The sequence below is a fragment of the Chelonoidis abingdonii genome, chromosome 5, assembly GCF_003597395.2.
Source record: "Chelonoidis abingdonii isolate Lonesome George chromosome 5, CheloAbing_2.0, whole genome shotgun sequence".
NCBI classification, from domain to species: domain Eukaryota; kingdom Metazoa; phylum Chordata; order Testudines; family Testudinidae; genus Chelonoidis; species Chelonoidis abingdonii.
In genome coordinates, this window is record NC_133773.1 from 42,349,724 (window position 1) to 42,375,734 (window position 26,011).

Below are 26,011 nucleotides of genomic sequence, written 5' to 3' on the forward strand. Positions count from 1 at the left end.
AATGTAGCCCAGTCCAGTGTGAGGACTTTACAGGAGTGGCTAGTCCTCCCTATTTTTGTAATACACCCCACACTTAACTGATGTGTTCAACACAGAAAATGGAGATGAAGAAAGAATCTTCAGGTCTTTGTGATCGGTTGAAATCCATCACAGGCTGGAAAAAGGTTCATAGTTTGCAATTACAGCACAGGTTCAATAGATATACCTAATTAGTTGCTTCCCAGCCTCAGGAGTTGGACTGGGAGGCATCAGGGGATCCCTTAATGGACACTTAGGCCCCAGAAGAGGGGAGAGACTTCACTCTGAAAGGGAAGCGACTGGGAGCAGAGAGGAAGGCTGACTCCTGTGAAGGGCTGAAGTTCTAGAGACCACTGGAGGCCTCAGGAAGACTTCAGATAGTCAATAGTGCTTGATACCAGAGCGGAGGAAAGGGAGTGGAACCCCAGAAAGCATCTACAGAGTCTATAGAAGCCACAGGAAAAGCTTTGATATGATGTATAGTCTGTGTCTTGAGTGACTCTCAGAATTCTTACTTCACTTGTAACTCAGAATATTAAAGCTGAGCTGAGAAACCAACAGACCACACCAGACACTTTTAAAGGCAACACAAAAGTTTTATTAGTTAATTTTCTCTGCTATGTACTTCTAGTTGTTGGCTTGGGTTTTAAAATATATAATTGAAGAGCAACAGAGGTAGTCTGCCAGAATGGTGATTAATGTGAAAAAAAGATTAGATGTTAGATTGAGCCATTTGTGGGGGAAGAAGAAGGTTTTGTCTGGTGGTTGAAAGCATACATAATAACCCAGCAGGGACGAAAAAAACACAAGGCTTCCTCTTTTCATTTCTCTCAAGTAAACCTGTGCAGCAATGAAAGGTGGCTTATCTCCAGCATATTGTCAAAGAGGATTATAAATGGAGAATTATCTCAGCGGGAATGATAATTAGAGAGAAAAATGGATGAGGTAATATCTTTTATTGGACAATAGTCTGTCAGTGAGACAGACAAGCTTTTGAGCTTACATAGAGCTCTTCAGATCTGGGAAAGGTACAAGGAATGTTACAACTAAATGCAAAGTAGAACAGACTGGATTAGCATAAGTAGTTAACAGCTATTGTAAGGGACTTGTAGTGGTCTCTCACCCTCAAGTGGGGAGGGATGCCACTCCACCTTGCTACAGGACTATTCAAGGTGAAGTGGACTTTCTCATATCCTAGCACCAACATTCCTACAACACCGCACACATCAAGAGGAAATGTGTATTTAAAGATGAAAACACTGTTTCAAAAAAGATACCATAAAATGATTAAAGCAAACTCCTAATTTATGGCTGTATTAAAATACCAGAAGTAGATTTTTTTAAGAATTGAATATTGGACAAAAAATATCCCTATTTACAAAACCTCTGTCTTTGCAGTTTAAAAGTGCACTTCATTGCACAATGAAAATTATTTAAATAATAAAAAATGAATTGGGAGTAATGGCAAATATTCCTAAATGTATACAGGGACTTTCTACAGAAAGTTACAGTGGTGAGAACTTGATGTGGTGAGAGGGCCTAATCCGCACAATATACAAGTTCATTTAATGGCTACAGTGGCTAGTGCCTTTGATTCGCCTAGTACTATTATTGCCATCATATGGAATTTTATTGTGCTCATCACCACGGTAACTCTGTTAACTCATGAAGGGCCAGCTCATGCAACCCTTCCCCATTCAAAACTTCTATTGAAATCATAGGTGCATGGTCAAGAGATGCAGAATTGTGTATAATTAGCTTCCTGCTGTTACTCTGCCTTCTATTTGGAAATTATCTCTTCAAAAGACCTCATTACACATTGACCAACCTGGGTGATAATGGTGAAATGAGAGAGTGACAGTGTATTTCAAGCCTCCCAGGGAGAACACATAATTTTCCATCTTCACTCATTGACTATTATCTTCTGGTTATGCCTTCAACCACTGGAGGGCAACAGTCATAATAATCAACCAGCCCATGAGTCACTGAAGCAATAACCCATTGTCAGTCATATCAGAAGTAGTTAAAGTTCTAGCATGACAAAAATGCCATGTTCCACGTGACCATCAAGAGCCCATTGACCCCAGGCTTCTCGTGATCCTGCCCAGTTTAAGACCTGCCCCAGACTAGAACTTTCTTTTGGATGTCACTGTTAAAAGATGATCTTTTCCATTTCTTTTCTCTTAAAAAGTACATTTTAGAAAGGCACAGCAGTTAATTATTACTAATATAATAGTAGCACCTAGAGGCCCCCAACTGTAATAGTAACTCCACTGTACTAGGCATAGTGAGAGTCCCTGCCCTGAAGATCTTACAGTATAAATAGATGAGAGAGACAGAGAGGGGGAGGGAAAACAAGCACAGAGATTAAATGAATGGAAAGCAAGGGAAGACTTTGTGACGAGATGGTAGAGTTCCACATATCTGAGAATGATTTAGATTTGTAACTTTATATGTTTTATATCATAGGAGGTTTTTTTTTTTATTTTACTCAAGGTTGTCCAAAAGTAAAAATATATATACAAAAAAAAAACAAAAAAACAAAAAAAAAAAACTTAGACCTGGTCTACAGTAAGTGGTTATTTCGGAATTAGCAGAGTTAATTCGAAATAAAACTGATTCCGTCCTCATGACCAAACCATTTTTTTCAATTTAAAGGGCTCTTTAATCAGATTTCTGTACTCCACCTTGGCAAGTGGAGTAGCACTAAAATTGAGATCACAGTTCCGGGTTACAGATACTGTGGACGCAATTCGACGTTATTGGCCTCTGAGAGCTATCCCTGAATGCTCCGTTGTGACCACTCTGGACAACACTCTCAACTCCAATGCACTAGCCAGGTAGGCAGTAAGAGCTCCAGGAATTTTTGAATTTCATTTCCTGTTTGGTCACCATCAGCACAGGTGACCATCAGCGCAGTCCACCATCACAGGCGACCATGCAGAGTCCACCATCACAAGAGATCACGCAGACACGCTCCAGTATGGTCTGAACGGGAGGTACTGGTTCTCATCGCATGTTGGGGAGACAAATCTGTTATGGCAGGAACTATGTTCCAAAAAAGAAACCCAAATACATACCCTAAAGTCTCCAGGGCCATGATGGAAAGAGACTACTCCAGGAACACAGAGCAGTGTCGTATAAAAATCAAGGATCTCAGGCAAGCATACCAAAGAGCCAGGGAGGCTAATGGGCGCTCTGGGTCACAACCCCATACATGCCGCTTCTACCATGAGCTGCATGCAGTTATGGGGGGTGATGTCACCACTACCCCACCACTGTCCGTGGACACCTGCAAGGGGGGAGTTACACGGAGTGAGAAGGATGAGATATTTGAGGATGAAGAGGCGGAGGACAGAGCACAGGCAGCAAGTGGGGAATCCATTTTCCCCCCTAGCCAGAAACTATTCACACTGGAGTCAACAGCCTCCCCACACTCCCAAGGTAGGCTCCCGGAGCATGACCCTGGAGAAGGCTCTTCTGGTGAGCGAGAGCCTGATTGGAGCCATGCGGTGGGGGGAAACTCAGCCTCACTGGGCTGTTCACGTTTAGTTTAAAGGGCTCATCCTCGCTCAGAGCCCCATCAGAGCCATGCGGTGAGTGCAGGGGGTGAGGGGGTGTTGTGTGGAGTGATCATCCCAGAGAGCCTGCAGGCCCTCCTTTTATATGGCAAACCCACCAGTCATTGCTTGCTATGGGAAAGGGGGCCTGGCAGTTTGAAAACATTGAAATGAATGCGGAAGAAACAGAACCCCGCGTGCCCCTAGGACTTACCATGGCTGCCTGCAAGCTGAATTCTGTTGCCCAGCCACGTTTGATGGCTTACTGAGACCACAGTGGCAGGCACTTCAGTATGAGAGGCAAAATGCGACCTTGTACAGAAAGAATATGTGCTGTGTACTAGGAATTGCCTGTTTCACTGAGAAAGTGTCCCCTTTGTTCTCTAAAATGTATCTTTTAAAACACTATCCTCCATTTTTCTCCTCCCGCAGGTGCAATGTTTCAATGCAGCCCCTTTCTACTCTGTCCTAGAGGCTGATCCAGATTAGAAGGTGGAAAAAACGAACTCGGGATGACATGTTTGCCGAGCTCATGCTGTCCTCCCACACTGATAGGGCCCAGCTAAAGGTGCTGAGGCAAACAATTGCGGAGTCTTGTAAAGTATTAAATGAACATGGAGAGGAGGGACGCATGCGATGAGGTCAGAGAGGATTCTATGGTCAAGCTCATGGGGGAGCAAAATGACATGCTCCACTGTATGGTGGATCTAAGGCGGGAAAGGCAGCAAGACCACAGACTGCCGCTGCAGCCCCTGTATAACCACCCTTCCTTCTCCCCAAGTTCCACAGCCTCCTCACCCAAACGCCCAAGAACTCGGGGGATGGGGAGGCCGCAGACTACGGGACCCACTCACTCAACCACAGAAGGCTGCACAAGCAGCAGAAAGCTGGCGTATCCAAAATTTTGATTTGGTTTCTGGACTCATCCTTCCCTCTTCCTTCACCCCCCCCCCCAACGCAGTACCTCCCCCTCCCCCAGTCTACCTTCTGATTTCTTTCAATGTGTTGAGCAACAAATAATAGTTTTTAAACAATTATGACTATTTCCTTTCATATATATAGGGGGCGGGTAACTTCAAGAGAAACAAACAACTGTCACATCGTATCCTGTCAGTCATGAAACTGGCTTTCAAAGCTTCTCTGATGTGCAGCGCACCCTGCTGGACTTTTCTAATCACCCTGTTGCCTGGTGGCCAATTTTGCACAGCCAGGCGAATTGTCTCAACCTCCCACCCCACCATATACGTCTCCCCCTTACTCTCACAGATATTGTGGAACACACAACAAGCAGCAATTACAGTTGGAATACTGGTTGTGCTGAGATCTAACCGAGTCAGTAAACTGCACCAGCGCAATTTCAAACATCCAAAAAGCACATTCTACCACCATTCTGCACTTGCTCAGCCTATAGTTGAACTGCTCCTTACTACTGTTCAGGGTGCCTGTGTACGGCTTCATGAGCCATGACTTTAAGGAGTAGCCTGGGTCCCCGAGGATAACTATAGGCATTTCAATATCCCCAACAGTAATTTTCTGGTCTGAGAATTAAGTCCTTTCCTGCAGCTTTTGAAATAGACCAGAGTTCCTGAAGATGCGAGCATCATGCACCTTTCCCAGCCATCCGAGATTGATATTGGTGAAACGTCTCTTGTGATCCACCAGTGCTTGCAGTATCATTGAAAAGTACCCCTTGCAATTTACGTACTGGCCACCCTGGTGTGCTGGGGCCAAGATAGGGATATATGTTCCATCTATCACCCCGCCACAGTTAGGGAACCCAGCACATTAAAGCCATTCACAATGGTCTGCACATTTCCCAAAGTCACTACCCTTGATAGCAGTTGGGCAATGATTGCATTGGCTACTTGCAGCACAGCAGCCCCTACAGTAGATTTGCCCACTCCAAACTGATTCCCGACTTACCAGTAGCTGTTGGGTGTTGCAAGCTTCCACAAGGCTATGACCACTCACTTCTCAACTGTGAGGGCTGTTCTCATTTTGGTGTCTTTGTGCTTCAGGGCAGGGGACAGCAAGTCACAATGTTTCATGAAAGTGGCCCTATGCATACAAAAGTTTTGCAGCCACTGGGAATCATCCCAGACCTGCAACACTATGCAGTGCCATCAGTCTACTTGTTTCCCAGGCCCAGAATCAGCAATCCATGGCATGATCCTGGCCCAATCACCACATGCCATGCTTCTAGGAACATCTGTGTCCATTTCGTCATCAGTATAGTAATCGTGCTGTCATTGCTTCCTCGCCTGGTTTTGCAGGTACTGCACATACTGCTGGATAATGTACGAGGTATTTACAATGGTCAAAACTGCAGCGGAGATCTGAGCAGGCTCCATGCTTACTGCGCTATGGCGCCTGCATGGGTAATCCTGGAAAAAGAGTGCGAAACGTAGGAGAGCAGAGTGGCAGCGGAAAAGGTGCTGTTTGGTTTACAACAGCCAAAAAAAGGCAGGAAATGGTTGTCTTCTGTAGCTTTCATGGAGGTGGGAGACCAGGACAGACAACATGGAGAAGCTCAGTAGAGCAGCAAGGAGCAGGAGAGCAGAGTTGGCAGTAGAAGCTGTGCTGCTCAGTCCCCAATGGCCGAGCACAGTTGGCAGCGGAAGCGGTCGATGAGGAAGAGAAAGAGTAGATACTTATAGAAATTACATAGAAAGACGAGAGGAAATGCTAGGTGGATTCATAGTACCAGGAGAGAAGCAGTGCACCGTACTGCACCATCTGCTGAAAGCAGTACGGCATCTGCATGCCAAAAAGGCGCGAAATGATTGTCTGCCGTAGCTTTCACAGAGGGAGGAGCGACTGTCGAGACACACCCAGAAACACCTGTGAGAATGTTTTTGCCCCATCATGCATTGGGAGCTTAACCCAAAATTCCAGTGAGCAGTGGGGACTGCGGGAACTGTGGGATAGCTACCTACAGTGCACCGCTCTGACATTCGATGGTAGCCTTGGTACTGTGAACACACTCCGCCGAATTCACGCGCTTTAGTGGAGACACACAAGACCGAACGTATAAAATCACCTCTGAAAATTCAAATAGAATAATTGCAAAATTATTTCATGCTGTAGACGTACCCTTAGAGATCCACCAAGGCCTCATTCATTACAGGAATTTCGTATCTCTTCAGAAAAGTCTATAGAATTTATTGGAACCAATATTTTAAATTATATCAATGAATGAATACTATATGAACTTTTTATGTTACTTGTCAAGACCTTCTGGGCACTTCACAAATAGGCACTAGAAAAATAAAATGCTTTACTGCTTTTTGTTTTGCTTTGGGTTTCTTGGTAGGTCATAAATCGGATGTTTGCAAATAACTGCAGATCGTTTGTCTTTTATTTCCAGGCTGCACAGGTCCTACATTCATTGTGTATTTCCCAGCCCAGACAGGTTGCCAAGGACACCTGCTTGCTTTCTCTTCAGAGACAGCGTAATTGCTACAGGTCCCACACAGCTCTTCCTATGCAAGTCTACTTTATTCTTAAGGTAAAAAGCATTAGAGAGAGAACAATAAAAATAAAAAAAGAACCTACACACGTGCTAACAAATTCACCCTAACATGGATTTGGGCAGGAGCAGTCCTTCAACTTCCTACTCCCACCCAAGGGGATTCCCTGTGGTTACCAATTCATCACAGGTTCAGCTCAGAACAAGCCTCCAGTTTTATGAGGCCTCAGAAGGCTGAGTCCATCCAGTCCTATTTTAAAGATTAGGGCCCTCCATGGATTAGGGGTCCTGTCCATGTGCTAGATCAGGAAGAAGGCCCTGAGCCAATTTAAAATTAGGCTGTTTATCCAAAAACTCTTTACCTATTGATCCCTGGAGCATCCAGTTTAAACTAGTATATGCATCTCTCCCAGGGGGTGAGGGGGGGGCTTCAAAGGGCAAATAATGAAGTACATATGTAGCATCCCCACTCCCTATTAGAAAAGGTACATACTGTACAATGTCCCAGCAACACACACACACACACACACACACTTGCCTTTTAGTGCTATTACCCCAAAGGTATTAACCTGAATTCTATAAGGTCTAATATTTCAATAAATTTTATCCTAATTCTATAAGATTTCTTCAGGATTTTGTCAGTCACAGTGAGAACTTTAATATCAGAGCTATTATCAGATATATCCTCTCAGTTAAACAGCAAAACACATTCTTCACACTATGGGTACGTCTACACTGCACGATTATTTCGAATTAGCTTAAACCGGTATTACAAAACAGATCTAATAAAATCAGTTTAGCGCGTCCACAGTGGGATCACGAAATCGATTGTTTGCGTCCATGGTCCAAAGCTACCATCGATTTCAGGAGCGGTGCACTGTGGGTAGCTGTTCCTCAGCTATCCCATAGTTCCCACTTCCGGGTTGAGAGCACAGTGCCTGATGGGGCAGAAAACATTGCCCCGGGTGGTGCTGGGTACAGCCTCACCCCTCCCTTTGTGAAGGCAGCAGACAACCCTTTGGCGCCTTTTTCCCGGAGTGCATTGAGCAAACGCCATAGCACAGCAATCATGGACCCTGAGATCACAAACGGTATCCTGACCGTTGTCAACACCTCGCGTACTCTCTGCCAGCAGCATTCAGTACACAGAGGGTGACATTTTCAGTAGTCAAGGAATTATTTATTTTACTTTTCTTTCACATGCTGGCGGGGGGGGGAAGAGACTGACGAGCTGTTCCGTGAACCACGCAAGACACCGTGTATTAAGCTACAGACATTGGGCGCTCAGCCAAGAATGCAAATAGTTTTCAGAGACTGCTGTGGAGACTGGTAGCTGTAGTCCTCATTACCCCCTCCCTCCCTCCATGAGCATCCGTTTGAGTCTCTGGCTTCCCGTTACGGTTGTCACGCACCGCTGTGTATCCTGGAGTTTATTTTTCAAACACTTTGGCATTTCCTGTTCTTTAACGGAGCTCTGATAAAACAGATTTGTCTCACCATACAGCGATCAGATCTAGTATCTCCCGTAAGGTTCAATGCAGGAGCTACTTTTGCATTTGAACTGCATCGCCACCCGTGCTGATCAGAGCTGGACACGTGAAAGCAGGAAATGTCATTCTAAAGGTCTCGGGGCTTTTCCTGTTTACCGGCACTCCGCATCCGAGTTCGGATTGCGGACCAGAGCGGTCAGTGGTGCACTGTGGGATACCTCTAGGAGGCCAATAATGTCGATTTCCGTCCACACGAACCCTAATCCGAGTTATCACTTTTGAATTTAGCGCTACTCCTCTCGTCTGGGAGGAGTTCCAAAATTGATTTAAGGAGCCGTTTAACTCGATATTAATGACGACGTCGTATGAACGGGTACAGCGTTAAATCGGTATATCGGTCATTAAACCGATTTAAAGTCGCAGTGTAGACCTGGCCTCTGTCTCTGTACTCCTTCTCCCCAGTGCCCACAGATTCAAGCATGCTGACTTTCTTCAATATCTTTAACTTCACTGAGTATCCTTTAGAGTGCGTTACAAAGAGGAATTACTACTGAATCAATGTACATCTTGTATGTTCTTTCTTATTTGTTGCAATAGAGTCCTTTACTATAGGAACAACAATATAATCCTTTAGCAGCAATTTAAAGTCTATTTTTAAGAGCTCCATTTAGCACAGATCCAATGCACATATTTATTATTAATTTGTATTGTAGCAGTGCCCAAAGGCTCAGTTCAGGATTGAGGCCCCATTGTCTGAGGCTCTACATACACAGATAGAAAGACCGGGTGTGTGTCCTGAACAATGTATGATCTGTGATACAATCGGTCATTTACTTAGAGCCATGTACTCCCCTCATCTGGACTGAAATCCTTATTGATGTCAATGAAAGCTCTGCAAGCAGGAGGCAGGAAGGATGTTGTCCTTTTTATAATTAACATGTTTAGTTTAAAATATGTACAGTAAATTCACACAATCATTTATGACTTTGCACCTAACATTTACGTAAAGACAACAGTTTATGTAAATCCTTTATCATCCTGAAATATTTTTATTCATAAGGCAAAAGATCTATACTGTAACAATAAAAAGAAAATAGATGTAATGAGCCAAAACAGGAAAGGTTCATATAATAACCTATGAAGCAGATAGTCAATATTTTCTCATGGTCAATCCAGCACAATCTGTTTAATCAGGCACCTTGGTGGCAGGACTTCTGTCCAGACTAAGCAGAATTCCCAGCTAAAACAAGATGTCATTTCGGTTCCTATTAATGTTGTCCAACAGGAAACTGCACTGCTTGGGCTAATCAGTGTCATTACTGGAGACATTCATGGAGACGCTATATGCAATAAAATAAGAACTGAGCCTGCTGCTAGCCCTGTGCTACTGGCAAGGGCAGCTGAGAGATGTTCAGTGCGATAGCTCAGTATATACACACATTATCGTAGGTGGGATGGAAGGCGCCAAAAGCAAGGGTCAGGAAGTGAGAAGGCAATTCATATATTTTCCACATATATCACAGAGAAGCAATAAACATTGTTAAAGGAGCCGACGCACAGATTTAACATGATACTCAAGGCCCAGACCTATCACTTCATCATGTGCAGAGGGCCCAGTTAGGTGGAATTACTTCCCCATAGAACAGCACTCGTCATCTCGAGTGTTGTTAAACCTAAATCACTTCCTTTGGAGATGTGCCAGTGAAGCAGACGAAAGACTCACACAGTAAAATATGCTTCCATATTGTGATAAAGATCCTACCCATTAACAGAGGCTACTCTTTTGTCAGAGAATGCATGGTATTGCCTAGGTTGTTGCATCTGCAATTATTGGAAGGGTGAAAACCAAAAAGAGAATTAAAATTAGTTCCTGAATGAATGGTTTTGTCTCACTGACATTTTAAAACAAAAAAATTCAAATCAACACCCATCCAGGGAAAAAGGCGGCTCCTCTTCTTATGTGGCATCTCCATTACTGGAAGTTTGCAACCATGGTAGCCCATTCCATATAGTCCTCTGCTAATCTTTGTGGATGAGTAGTCATTTTAATCCACACAGGATTCCACACATGTTCATCAAGATCTTCTCAAGCTACATATAAAAGCTGAAGCCAAAAAAATAAAAACAAATAAAGCCTTCTGCCACTGGGAATAACTGGCAGAGAAACATATATAGAAATAAGTGGCCAATTGTAAATGGGGAAATTAAACATATGCTCTAAGTTAACTCTCTCTTCCTGAACCCAGTGTTGTTCTAGTCATATTGGTCCCAGGATATTAGAGACAAGGGTGCTAAAGAGGGAGCCTATAAGAGATGGGATGTGGCCATTGTTGTGGTCAGGCAAGTTGGTGAAGAAACTTACCCTGCACTCCAAGGACTGCTATATTCTCCACTTAGTTTAATTGAGCACTTCTGTATCTTCTTGAAAGTAGAAATGGAAGAATGTAGAAGTTTGCATGAGTGCCAACATAGACAGGAGTACCCAAGGGGGCTGTCTGTGACTCTATGTTAAGGCTGTTACAGTGCTTGAGGAATTCACACTTGATACTTGCTTGGCAAAAATCTATAGAACACACAATCAGTTTGGGGTTTGTGCCCCGGTTTGTAACCGTCTGCCTTGAGGTTGGCTCCCATATTCGTGAGCCACCTTAGACAGCCTGAAAGCAGACTTGGACCCTCAATAAGCAGGCATAGCTCAATTTCTGAAATATCATTGTGATGTAAAACTTGAAAAACATAATCTAAATAATAATCATGTTAAATATGCAGGGTCGGTCACAGAATATTAGAGAGACAAGGTGGAAGAGGTAATATCTTCTATTTGACCAACTTCTGTTGGTGCAAGAGACAAGCTTTTGAGTTTACACAGAGCTCTTCTTCATCAGGTCTGTCCAGCCCTGATTTAATGTTCTTATTTTACTAGATAATATGTTCAACATCAAGAGAGCACCTTTAGGATCAGACAATGTGTACAATTCATTTATCATGTGCAGTCCATGAACAAAAGTATCCACAGCAAATTTTTTTTTTCATCTTTTATAATTTCATTTGACCAAAATTATAAGGTTATAGTGGCATGGCTGGAGCAACATCCCCTTATGGGTGTTCCAACAGCCTTGTGTCTCCCCAGTAGGAGGAAGAAAGTCTCTGTCTCCAGTGTCCATGGAGGTGGGCTCAGGCCACCAGCTAATTGTCAGCAGAAGTGCACACTGGAAATGGTTGATCAAAAGAAATACTGTGGATGATGATGGCACTCATAAAATATTGGTTTGTTTAATAATAAATAATGTTATGGGTGACAGGCCTGAACTCCTAGCTGAACCAAAAACTGTCTATGTTTCATAGAAGATGAATTTTCAGACTGAGATGCTGCTGGACTCCTAACCCTACCCTTGCGGTGCACAAGTCAGAGAGGGACTGCTCCTCCTTTTTAAAATTCAGTTTAAACACACAATGATATGAAATCATCATAGTTTATATTATTTTGTTACGATTGTTAAGAGAACGAGGAAATCAGTCAAATCCTTTCCACTAGAAAAATCAGACATAGAATAATAAAAGTCTGAGAAACTATATAGAGAATTCAGGCAATTGAAAGTTGCCCTTGGGTGACAAGAATCACCTCAAGCGAGTTCTGTTGCTAGGAGATCTTTAACACAAAATGGCAGGAAAGCGTATTTCCATTTTATGTTTGAATGTTGATTAATGAATATACTTAACAGATAAAAACTGTTACATCAAAGGCCAGTTGAAAAACTGAATTTATATGTTGAGAAAACAATATGAAAGTCTTCAAGGCAAACCCAATCCAAGTGTCATAACTAAATGACCATAGAAGCTTTTTAATTGCTTGATTAGAACTATACAGACACAGCTCAGAAGTACACCTTAGGGATTCCACCACATACTCTCAACAACTAAGAAAGAAGAATAAATAGTTGCTAAAACAGATATGCAAGACTCCAAACTTTTTCCCTCATGCTGGCGTTGAACCAAGCTGAGACTGTTGTTGGAGAACAGATGACTTACATGAGCTTATATGGGTACATAATAAACTGATTAAATAGTCTCTGAAGCTTTTAGAAACTCATTGAAGAACTTTGCATTCTGACCAGTGAACTACATTGTACACTTTGAAAAGAATTGGAAGGAGCACAGAGTTATACAAAGTCAGCCAAGGAGGTTACCTCCTCTTGACTGGTGTGACTATAGGGCCAACATAATTTATGCCTATTGTAAGCTCAAATGTAAGAAATGAATGAAAGTTCATGATATGTTACAGTAACATAGTTAATTTCCAAATAGGCAAAAATTATGAAAAATAAGTTGAGTGGTTTTAAAAAATTAACGATAATAAACAAGTGCAAGAGAACGAGACAAAGAAGCTGGATTAGTCAAAACAAAGAAGATCTATTGATATGATTCAAGGACTGTTGAAATCATGCTTGGTTAACCAGAGAATATGTGGAACCAGAAGTTAATGGACCAAAATTAGTGTGACATATATTATCCCTAATTGGCAGACAAAATAACGAGGGGGATGAACTATGCTGCCCCTTTTCTTTTTGGGGATTTCTTTTAAAAAAAAAACAACAACAAAAAAACTCATCTTCCTTCCCACCTTGCATCTCAGCTCTTCTTGTCTATCTCATCTTCCCTAATCCAAAGATAGAAAGAAGAAAGTATTTTAGTCTGGTTTGCTCCAAGAGGAAAGCTGGCTGGCTTGCTCTTGTTTAAGGAACTTTATTTTCACCTGTGAGTACTGAAAATCATCACATCCACCCCTCAGCCCATCGCTGGGGATGTCTAATTGCCAACATCACAGAGACATGCAAGATCTTGTTTTGCCTCCCTTCCCTGTTATGTTACTTTCTGCCTCACTATTTCTTTCCTCTTATCTTCCCCCACCCCCACCCCCTCTTTTGGCTTTTTTCATCAAATCCTGAAATCAACTAAACTGCATTCACCAAGCCTGCCCCCATCTAAGGAGAAAGAACCCAACTGGATTACGTCACTGACCGGAAAGTGAACCAGTGTCCAAGCAACAGGTGCCAGGAGCGACTGCCAGCCAAAGCATCCATCCGTCCAGTGTTCCAAAGACATCAACAGAAGCCATATTTCCTCTATATTTTCTATCCTCTCTCCCCTACACCTTGTGTCTGTCTATGCATTAGAAACAAGAGAAGGGAATACCCTTTACATATCAGGACTGAAAGTAAAATTAACTCCCCCCTTCAGAGAAAATATTTTTTGCAAATAAGAAACTCTGATATTTTACCTCGAAAGAGAGACTTTAAAAGCTTTGTTTGTTTTGCATAATCACTTAATTTCAGTATCAATATAAATGCTTGTTTTAATTTCTTGTTCTTTCTTGTGTTTGATCAATGAACTTTCAACTATAGATTAAATGTTTGAGTGTTTGCCGAGAAATGGAGTAAACTATAAAAAACAAAACAAAAAAAAAAAAAACCCCACAACCTGGACCTCCTGGTTTTATTGTTTTTATGGTGACCCTTGAAATTAATACAACAGGGCCCTATGGAAGTTTTGCAAAGATATAGAGCTATGAATAGCGAAACTGGAGATCCCCCCCAAAAGGGTATTCGGAGCAGGTATGCCATAAATTGCTTATACCAGAGATTCCCAGACTAGGAACTGGGGCCCACAGTGCATTGACTGGTGGCCCAAAGAAAGATGGCTGGTCAACATCCATCCTCTTTGTTTCCAGCTACTAAATTGCATTGAAGACAGACAAAAATGCATTAGATATCGTACCTCCATAATGTTATTTTTCCAGGTAAACAATTGATGTAGTTACCAAGGGACCTTACATAGTCAAGAATGAGAAGATAGTGAACCTAGGGACAATTTTCTAATGAAATACATTCTACCTTATGGAAGTTTTAAAAACACCTGTTCTAAAAGTATTTAAATTCTGAGAATAGAACTACCATACCCCCAGACATTGGCATCTGAAGATAAAACTCCCAGTATCTGTGTGCAATTACAAGAAGTGAAACCACAGAAGAATTGCCTGCTTTCTTACTGAACAAAAAAGGCAGATGAAAAAAAATACATGAAGCCTTGCTCATATTCCCATTGGACCATCTTGACTGTTAGTCTAAAGTTAAGATGCAATACTGTTTTGTCCAGCATTGTGTATAGTTCTGGTGTTGACATTTTAAAAAGGATGTTGAAAACTTGGAGAGGGTGAATAAAGGAGCCACAAAAATTATTCAAGAGCCAGAAGAAATGTCTTAGTGAGCAACTACAAGAGCACAATCTATTTAGCTTATTGGAAAAAAAGACTGAGAGTGACTTGATTAGACTGTATAAAAATCTTCACATGGAGAAAATACTGGGTACCGACCAGTTTTTTAATCTAGTGGAGAACAGCATAACAAGAACCAATGGCTGAAAGCTGAAGCCAGACAGACAAATTCAAATTAGAAATTAGGCACAAATGTTTAACAGCAAAGGTGATTAACCATGAACAAGCTGCAAAGGGAAGTGGTGGATTCTCCATCTCCTCATGTCTTCAGATGAAGGCTGGATGCCTTGTGGACAAACACAAGTTATTGTCCTCAATACAGGGCTAAGTAAGTAGAATTTAATGGCCTGTGACATACAGGAGGTCAAGACTCTTAACATGGCTTACTATTTCCAGATATGCCCCATGAAAGAGGGGACACAAAGAAGAACAAGGAACCATTGTTATCAAGATGCTATCTGCTCAGGCTTAACAAGACAGCTTTGTTTCATCCTGATGGCAATATCCTAGCAGCCCTCTTGCAAAGCAGAGACTAATGGGGCAGGGCCACAGATCACATGCCTGAAGTATGTACGGTGCTACTGAATGCTCTGCCTCAGCTCACCCCACCTAATGAGTTTCCACTAATGCTAGGGGGATGCTTAACACTCATGCTTCAGGACCACATGGTATGCAGAAGGATCAGCTTTGTGAAGACAGTGCTCAGTGGTGGTAGTATACTGAGCTCCCTCAGGATCTCTTCCCATATGTTGCAACTCAGGCAGAAGCACATCACCACATTACTCCCCTCATTCCTTTTTAACAGGAAACCACTCTTTACTGTGGTTTACATGTAACCTATACACTTTAGGAATACTGGCTTTGAGATGCCAACAGCCACAGGGAGCTCGACATCTAAAAATAGTAAAAATGTACAACAGATGCAAAACCCAAGATCTGTAGTGCTGTGGGATGGGAGTTTAATAGGACTGCATATATGAAGTTTAAGAGGAAAGATACCATTTGCATAGCTGCCTTATTTTTGTGTGGCTCTCTTGTCAAAGATGAATTAACAGGTTAAGTAGTTGGCAGATCTGTTGTTGGTGTTGCATATTTATTCATGTTGAGTACAGTACTGTGTAATGGTAGTACATAACTCATACTGCCAGTACAGAGGATGAATGGCCTGCAAACTTACCATGTTCTCATGGTTTTGGATATAGAGCATGTTTACACTGAATTGCCGACTTTCACATATTTGTGAAAGTGAGGGTTTACTATGGTTTATAATGGATTTTTCTTCTTCTTAATTTACATACATTTCCAAATTAATAACATGGTATCAGTGCTTATATAAAGTTTGATCTCCATCTCAGTTAAGCTTTTGTCTGGGAATTTCCTTTGTTTGGACCTGTATTTCAATGACAGTATCAGGGCCAGCTTCAGCTTTTTTACTGCCCCAAGTGGCAAAAAGAAAAAAGAAAAAAAAACACTTGAGCTACCGCCGAAGAGGAAGAGAGAGTGTGAAGGACCCACCACCGAAGTGCCACAGCCACAGACCTGGACATGCCACCTCAATAACGGATGGAGTGCCGGCCCTTTCTATTGGCCACCCCAGGCACCTGCTTCCTTCGCTAGTGCCTGGAGCTGGCCCTGGACAGTATAGTCTTAGGAGCTCCATACTGACTCCATGCCTAGCATTGGTACTTGCCTCCATTTTCTCTTGTCAAACCATGGCACAACTGGGCCTTGAAGCAACATATTACCTATGCAGTATAAAAATGGGGCAAAATGGACAGCTTTTGTGTTTCCATATACAATACAAGGATTCACAAAACACAAAATGAACTGTTTCAAGAACTACAAAACTAGTGGTGTGCTTCTTTAGTTCATCTTCCTCTAGGTCTTCACTATTAGGTGACTTCATTCTCTGAATGTCACTGTAATTGGCAGTTAATGTCGCTAGATTTTTCACTGATCACTTTGATACTTATTTTCTCACTAGGGAAACCAAGAAGTTGCTAAATCTAGTGACAAAGTAGCTGAGTGGGCAAATTTTTTGGACAATATTCAAAGGAAGAGAGGAAAATGTGGGAGCAAGAGGAAGAGCTGTGAGGCAGTGAAAAGAAAGTGAAGTGAAGAGGGGAAAGAGGTGAATGGTGGACTAAACCACAAAAAAAAAAAGGCAAATTTTATTCTACACCCTCGCAAGCCTTTTAGAAATAGAAAGTTTCCATCAAATAAAAAGAGAGTAAAAAGAAACATTCATCACTCTCATTACCTACATTAAAAGTTGAATTAAAAATTATTAAAGATCATAAAGTAGCTTTTTAAAGGAAATATAAATGCCACTATTGCAGGCAACTGTTACGAGAACCCACAAGTACATCTAATCGGTGGATGTTCAATAAAGCTGACATGTCGTTTCAGGCTCTTAATTCTTGAATTTTTAACAGAACAAATTGGTCAACTTACCATAAAGGAGATACACAATAATATGATAGCAGGAAAAAACTTTAACAAAACCTACTACTTAAAATAATAAGATCCTACTTCAAATATAACCTGGGGGGGGGTCAAAAGCACTGTAGCATTTCTCTGGTTTCCCTCCCCTTCCCTAGTCAGCACTGACATTATATAATTCTCTTCATTAGTAAGCAACATTTTCATATTAAGAGCAATTTGCCATCATCATCTATAAACTGTCAACAGTTACTAAAAAAGAATATTAAGGCAGTTATAAGTATATTCTTCTAGTTTGTATTTGCTCACAAGCAAAAGGGGCCAATGAAGTTAGGCTCCAGAAGCAAGTTTGTCCTGGGGAAAATGGAGTTCTTGCCAATGAGTCTTTGCTAAATTCAGATACTAATATCCAGATTTGTGTATAGTTATTCAATGCACTTTAAGGAACAGCAAATAAGAGTATTGTTTTTAGTACAAAACGGCCTCTACTGTCCTTCGTTATTCCTTTCCACCAGCTGCTGCTTACAACCCACAGTTCCCATGCTATGGCTACGTATGGCACCCACATTGCATTAAATTCTACTATACACGATATAAGGGTCAGAAGAGAGAGTCAAGGTAAGAAGGCTGCAGCAGCAGTATTCAATATGAATTATGCTGCAAAATGTCTCTGTTCACAATTTGTACACTAAAATGCGCTTGAAAAGGGTCAAATTAATCTTACTTCCTCAACCCCACTCCAGAATCTCATATCAAAACACAATGTGTTTACTTATTTACTTTGTTTAAATTTTAGTCCTGAATGTTTCCTACGTAAGAAATCCAAAAGTGCAGCTCTACTGTGCAAAGTTAGGGGTTTGGGGTGTGTAATCCTTCTGCCCCTCTGAGTTGGCAGCAACAAGGGCCGGGTTCGGTATCCAGGGGTTCCGTTTCAATAACACCATGCATAACCGGCTCGAGCCCCCACCCAGTGACCTGGGACACTTACATACCACACCCTCCTGGGTGCTTCTAGGAGGCAATACTTCCCCTCTCGCAAGCACGGAGTCTGAGTGTAGCAAAATCTTTTTAATAAAGGAAGGAATCAATGCGGCATCCCACTGGAGAAACACCACCAAACAGAGTTATAACAAAACCATAACCACCCCCAAGTCCATTTGGCTTGTCCTTTTCCCCTGTAGGGTCTTATGTCCCATCACTCCAAAAGTCCAACCAACCCAAAGTCTCTGGTCAGTGCCATCCCAGGAATTCAAGAGTCTATCTTGTAGTGGTCCCTCCCCCCCAGCCTGGGTTAAAGGGGCACCTTACTTGTCCAGGGGTCCGATGCCCTGCCTTCATGGTTTCTGCTTCCGCCTTCTCACGAACTGCCCGCCTTACAGCCGCTCCACTCTGTCCTCCGGCCGTTCCTCACAAACCGCTCCGCGTCACCAGCTGCCTCGTGAGACTGCTCCGTGTCCCTGCAAAACTTGATCGGCTCCACTCGCTCTGTGGGCTGCCTGCCACCGTCCCACAGGCACTCCGCTCTGCCAGCGCTCTGCTCCACAGCTGTCCACGATCCGCTCCAGTCCATCTCCCCACTAACTTTCTCCACTCCCGCCAGGTTGCTCTGTTCCACAGTATAGCTTCAAGGCTCGCCCCGCTAATTAGCACAGCACTCAGTGCTCCCAGCTCAGTTAATTCAGCTTCTTTTGTGATTCAGCTCTTAGTGATCTGCCGAGCACATAGTAGGGAGCCCCAGTGCTATTGTGCACCTTAGCCAAATTGAGTTTCACTCAGCAACCTGTATCTAGATTCTTAAGGATAAAAAAATTCAACTCTCTGACAGTTGCCACAGTGGAAAGAGGAGGAGGTGGAACTGGTGCTTCGTGGCCTCCATAAGGAGACTGCCACCACCAGGCACAGATTACCTGCCCCCAACCTTCTTCAGTTACTGCGGTCTGTTTGGAACCCATGTCCCTTGTCTAGCAAGTGTCATTTAATTTATATTGAGACATTTCTGTTATAAAGCAGTCTCGTAGTTCCTCATTCACATAATCAGGTGGCAACACTTTATTTATCCTGCCCCAATAATGAAGAAATTGGGGATCCCGGAAATGTCAAAATAACCATTCCCAGGCTCCTTGCTGGTTCCTTGCTCGGTGTGCCTATGCAAATATTTGAGACTTCACATTCCGGACATTCTTTCCACACTTCCCATAATTCACCACCAGATGTCAGGGTACAGCTCATCCTGACTCTGCTTACATCTGCTTCCAATATAGCTATCAGAATAGCACTCAATTTCAAGATGCTGTAGGAAGACATGGTCTCTGTCTAATTTCAAACAAGGCACAACAAATGACATAACATAATATGATATCAGTGATCCTTGTCCTTCCCTCCTAAGGCTGCATGAGCTCACACTGTGCACAGTGTGGGGGCTGTGAACCACGTAAGGGTTAGGGTTTTAGTTTTGTGGTTGTCGTCGTTATCATCATCAGTAGTTTAAGTTCCCTATTAAACTATAATCCTCTAAAAACTCTCTTAACATTTCCAAACCCAGGAAACTGATCCTGGACTTGTCAAATCTTATATAGTGAGCTAATTTATTTCTTTTCTGCTTAAAACACACACACACACAACCAGAGTCTGGGTTTAGTTGATCCCTGGCATCTCTTTCATTACAAACTAAGCACTGCGGCTCTGCCACACCTAGTCATGAGGGGATATGCCAGTAGTCAGTGCTCCTTCACACCCTCACGTGAATTATCCCTCATCTTAGAAGGAGTAGTGTCTCTCTTTCCTAGTCTCTTGGAGGCTGGCCTCAGGCAGAACAACATGACTATTTCTGCTGTTTTTACATCATGCATGTGCCTTGCTGGGAGAGAAGTTTGCTACTTTCCCTGCATGAACCAGAAATTCCTTGTTATATTGAGCTAGACAGGAAGGAGCATGTATTAACACTGTGCTAACAGACAAGTACTCCTGACCAGACTACTGCATATGGTTCAAAACTGTGAACTCCCATTGAGAGTTGTTAACTCTTCTGAACAGTGAAATCTGTACTTAGGACCCCACCTTCAACATTTAACTCTTTTCATTAGTCAACTGCTTGATTAACAGAACTATGCTAGGAACACTTTAGTTAATGACCAACCTCCACTAGTGATATTAATTGTTGTCTAGTGAAAAAAGTCATAGGAAAGATGGTCATAGGAAATATAAAACTGGTACTATTTTCTTTTATCACTGCAAATCATGCAGTCTTTAATCAGGGTAAGGTTTCCACTGACACCAATCAGTGGGTAAACTCCTGTGTTTCAGGACCATTTTTTTAGCTGAAGTATGACCGTTAAAGCTTGTCTCCTTGAGTTGAGGGCAGGCACTTCACTTACCTCATATATAGTTCTACAGGCAGCAACAGTACTGTAGGCTGGTCCTAGAATATGAGGTAGAGCCTTCCAGCTGATCTAGATCTCTTAGCAAGTCCACTCAAAGCGGTCCAAAGAAAAAGAAAATACTCATATAGCCCTCGAAAGATCAGCCGTCTTCTTCATGCAAGGGAGAGAAAAGCAGTCTTTCAAGCCCCACAGACAATCTGTGCTCTCACTTTCTCGCACAGAGAATGGCCAAGGCTTAGTCTTGGGGGTTTCAACAACCACCAACAAAAAAGCCCATCTTCTTCCTCAGATGGCAGGCAGCATTCCCAAGCTATATGCCAATTAACAGCACAGGGCAGGGCCCTGCTATTTTCAAAGTACCACCCCAACTGAACTGAGTTCTTCCCCTTTTAAGGCGCTGCCCCAGGCCTGACAAGCTGGCCAGGTGCACCAGGTTGAGGCTAATTAGGACCTCTTTAGGTCATTCTTTAACCCTTTCTTGACATTCATTCCACCACAGTGACAAAAAGCATCTGCAATGAGACTAAAATATAAGCTACACTAAAATAAAAATATATAAAAGGCTTTAATAGATTGTGTGACGTTGTGCAGTCTATATTGTTTTATGAAAATTTAATAACTGAGACGTGCTTCATGCGAAAGGTCTCTTAAGGTATCATTACAAAGCTTATAATCTACTGAGTGTGGTTATCCTATTTGTATAAATGTACCACTCTTGTATCTGAAACTAGAAATATGAAATACAATTCTGAGGGCCTATTGTAATTATGTAAAGTGTGGGCCATTAATGGTGGTTTGGAATCTTGATGACTCCCACTAACTAGGACCATTGCCTGCAAATAGCTGCGTTTTACCTATTAGTCTTCCTGTATACCTGTGTGCTGGCAAGTGGGTAATGAAGTCTTACAGTGACATGTGATCATGTCACCTGAACTGTAATCCATCTTTAACCTGGTGTCTTTCCACTGAGAAGGAGGGGGAGGGAACTCAGAGAGGGACAAAATGATTCCCGTCTTATGCAAAAGATATATAAAGAGGTGGAAGAGAACAAAGGGGGAGAGAAGCCATCATGAAGAATCCCCTAGCTACCACCTAAGCTGGGACAAGAGCTGTACCAGGGGAAAGAATTGTGCCCAGGCCTGGAAGGTGTCCAGTCTGAGAAAAAACGTACTGAAACATCTCTGGGAGTGAGATTATCTGTATTCAGTTTGATTAGACATAGATTTGCGCATTTTATTTTATTTTGCTTGGTGACTTACTTTGGTTCGGTACTGTTACTACTTGAACCACTTAAATCCTACTTTCTGTAATTTAATAAATATCACTTTTTTACTATTAATTAACTCAGAGTATGTATTATACCTTGCGAGGACCAACACTTTGTAATCTCTCTCGTATCGTGTTATTAGAGGGCAACACAATTTATGAGTTGTTACCTGCATAAGCTTAGCAGGCCAGTAAAAAGAGATTATTTGGCGTTGACCTCCATTGGAGTGGTGGCACTCTGGGAGTTAAAGACAGCATCTTCTGTGTGAGCTGTCTTTCAGGTAAAACATGCAGCTTTTGGCGCAGTTAACTTTCAGACTCTGCGGTCTTTGTTGGAGTGGAGATGGAGTGTTCTGGCTCAGCAAGACAGGTGCTGGTAGTCCTGAGCTGCAGGGAAACAGAGAGCAAAGGTAGTCCTAAGGCACATCAGGCTGGCACGCTCCAAGATGGTTTGTTCTACTGAATCCAAAACCTGTAAGATTGTTTACCAAATATATTAATAAATGTGTGAATTCTACCCTAGTCTGTCAAGCGCAATGCACTATAAAATGTTGATCCTGCAAATGCTCAATACTTATCCAGTCCCATTTAAGTGACTGAGAGTATGATGGAGCTCGAATACCTCACAGAATTCAAACTCTAAAGCAAACAATTGTCATTCTTTATAGAAAATCACCTGTGTGTTATATATACAGGTGGTCCCAGTGGCCCATGGGAAGGAGACTCTGAAAGAATTCCACCACGATCTTACACAAGCTTCCACCCACCATCAACACTTCAGGCTGGACCAATCTACAACAGGAGTCCACATTGCTAGAACACCATGTAGCATTACCACCGCACCCATGACTGAAACCCACCGACCACTTATGCCTACCTTCATGCCTCCAGCTTTCATCCTGGGGCACACACAGTAGGACCATCGTCTACAAGCCAAGCGCTGAGTACAACCACATTTGCCTCCAACCCCGCAGACAGAGACAACACCACAAGATCTTCAGCAATGGCCCCTGCTGCTATGTTACTCAGAAACCAGACTTCAAAAGAGAAACTTGCCTGAGCGTCAGTTCTTGCAAATGTGACACCATCAGCTCAGATTAAACAAAGACCCTGGTGAATGGCTGCCAACTACAAAAGCAGTGTTCTCCTCCTTGGGCTCACACCCAACTGCTAGAAAAGGGCTTCATCCCGCCTTATTGAACCAACTCATTATCTCTAGCCTGCTTCTCTGCCTTACATATATATACCTGTCTGCGAAATTTCCAAACTACATGCATTGCGACAGAAGTGGTATCACCACGAAAACTCACGCTCCAATACGCTGTTAGTCGTATAAGGTGCCACAGGACTCTTTGCCTGTTAAAGATCTCACCAAGCACTCCTCAAAACTACAATACCCGAGGAAAAATAAGGAAACAAATCAACAAGCCAAAGTATACCCAGAAGCCTCTGCTGCAAGACAAGCCACAAGAAAGAAACCAACACAGAACTCCACTGCCGATCACCTACATCCTCAGCTAATAACCTCTCCAACACATCACATTGATCTACAAACCCATCCTGGACAATGGATCCCTCGCTTTTCAAGGCCTTGGGGAGGGCAGGCCAGTCCTCACCACAACAACCTGCCCACACCCTTAAAGCACTGATTCTCATCCAGCCAAGACAACACACTGCACATAGTAACTCTAACTCAGCAATCCAACTCCATGCACCCACACAAACCTCGATTCAACTTCCCTCACATATCTCCACCACCCCCACCATCACAGGACCTAACCAGATCAGCCACAACATCACTGGTTCATTCACCTGCGCATCCACCAATGTAATATACGACATCATGTGTCAGCAATGCCCCTCTGCTATGTACATCAGCCAGACTGGACAGTCCCTACATAAAAGGATAAATGAACAGAAGTCAGATATTAGGAATGGCAATGTACAAAAACCTGTAGGAGAGCACTTCAATCTCCCTGGACACACTATAGCAGACCTTAAGGTGGCCATCCTGCAACAAACAAACTTCAGGACCAGACTTCAAAGAGAAACTGCTGAGCTTCAGTTCATTTGCAAATTTGACACCATCAGCTCAGGATTAAACAAAGACCATGGATAGCTAGCCAACTATAAAAGCAGTTTCTCCTCCCTTGGTGTTCACACCTCGACTGCTAGAAGAGGGCCTCATCCTCACTGATTGAAATAACCTCGTTATCTCTAGACTGATTCTTACCTGCATATTTATACCTGCCTCTGGAAATTTCCACTACATGCATCTGACAAAGCGAGTATTCACACATGAAAGCTCATGCTCCAATACGTCTGTTAGTCTATAAGATGCCACAGGACTTTTTGTTGCTAAGTGCACAGTATGTGTCTTCTAAGCACAGCATCCTATCATTTAAATAAATAGTCTGTTAATTTTTCACAAAGCTCAAAGTTAATCATATTGGCTGCCAATGGGGATATTGTGTTTTCTTCCTCTTCATATATCCGCTGGCTGGATGTTTCAGTTACTGTGGTCTTCTATTTACTAAACTATACCAAAGGGCAGAAAGTGAATCACAAAAACAGGAAGGTGATTGTTGACAAGAGACTTGGGATGATTGTTTTATAATCATGTGTATCAACATTTTCAAATGAATGATTTTTTTGTTTGGTAGAGTTATGCAAAGCATGTGTGCGCAAGTGCATAAATGAAAGTGAAATAGAAAGAAAACCTGCCTCTCCCTTAACAGTTGACCATCCACTCACATAGAGAATCTGTATCTCCTACTCCCCTCACCAGTTCGCATAACTTCATCATGAATTATGCTTATTACAATGCTATCGCAAGTAACCATGTTCTCCTAGGAGAATTTGTGGCAAAGTGGGAATTTTTTTATAATATTTGTAGGAAGCCTACGTATGCCTCAGTTTCCCCTACATGCTGTATTGTTACCCAGTAGGTGGACAAGGACTGCGTGCTCTCAGGGCAGGGTAAGAGACATACATGAATATTGCCTTGCTGTCTGGGCCTTAGTTCCCATATCAATGGATCATCTGAGAAGACAATGGCAAATCCAGTCAGCAGGCCCCTTGCAACCAACCTACCAGAGATATATCGATTTTCCCAACTCTTTACAGGGAATCTGAGCAACAATCTCCATTTTGAGAACAGACGACTAGAGAGGTGTGAGGTAGGGGAATAAGAGTTAGCTGCTGGAGGAAGTTGAGGCTCTCACCTGGAGACACACAAAGTTTGAACAAATGAGATTCATTTCTGCTTGGCTGGGCTCTGGGATAACCAGAATGATCTAAGCTTTAGCTTCATTTTCTGTGCTAATCTAAGAATTTCCTATGCTGTGTTCCAGTTGACTAAAATCTGGTCTACACTATAGACCTATATCAGTATAACTACATCACTCAGGGGTGTGAAAAATCCACAGCCCTGAGCAACAGTTACACTGACCTAACCCACTATTTAGACAGCACTGCATTAGTGGGAGAGCTTCTCTTGCCGACATAGCTACCACCTCTCAGGGAGGTGGATTAACTACACAAGTGGGAGAGCTCTCTCCTGTCAGCATAGAGCATCTTCACTAAAGTGCTACAGTGGCTCAGCCCTGTAATAGACATGCCTTAATAAACCCTACTGTTTTGACAAAGCTGCCCTATGAGAGGCCCCTTCTCCCAGCACAGATTAAAGACTGAAACAAACAGCCCATTTCCCCTTCATATCAGACACCTGCAATTTTGAATGCTAAATCTAATTTGAAAGATCAGGAAATGTATATCAAGACCCTGGATTGCAAAGCTACCTAAATATTAGAGCTGGTCAAAAATTGGAATTTCTGTTTCATAGGAAACGTCATCATTTTGAAATCATTACAAATTGGAATGCTGACATTTCAGCATTTTCCATTAAATGAAAATTCAAAAAAACAATTTCAGAACTATTAAAACTTTTCATTTGGATAAGAACTCGGTGAGAAATGTCTTTTTAATCCCACAAAAATTTTCAAGATTTTGAAAAAACAAACAAACGTTCTCATCCCCAATTAGGGGGAAAAAATTGAAATTTTGAAATGGTTTTGGGAACTGAAAATTAAAAAAAAAAAGTTTAGGTCGTTTGA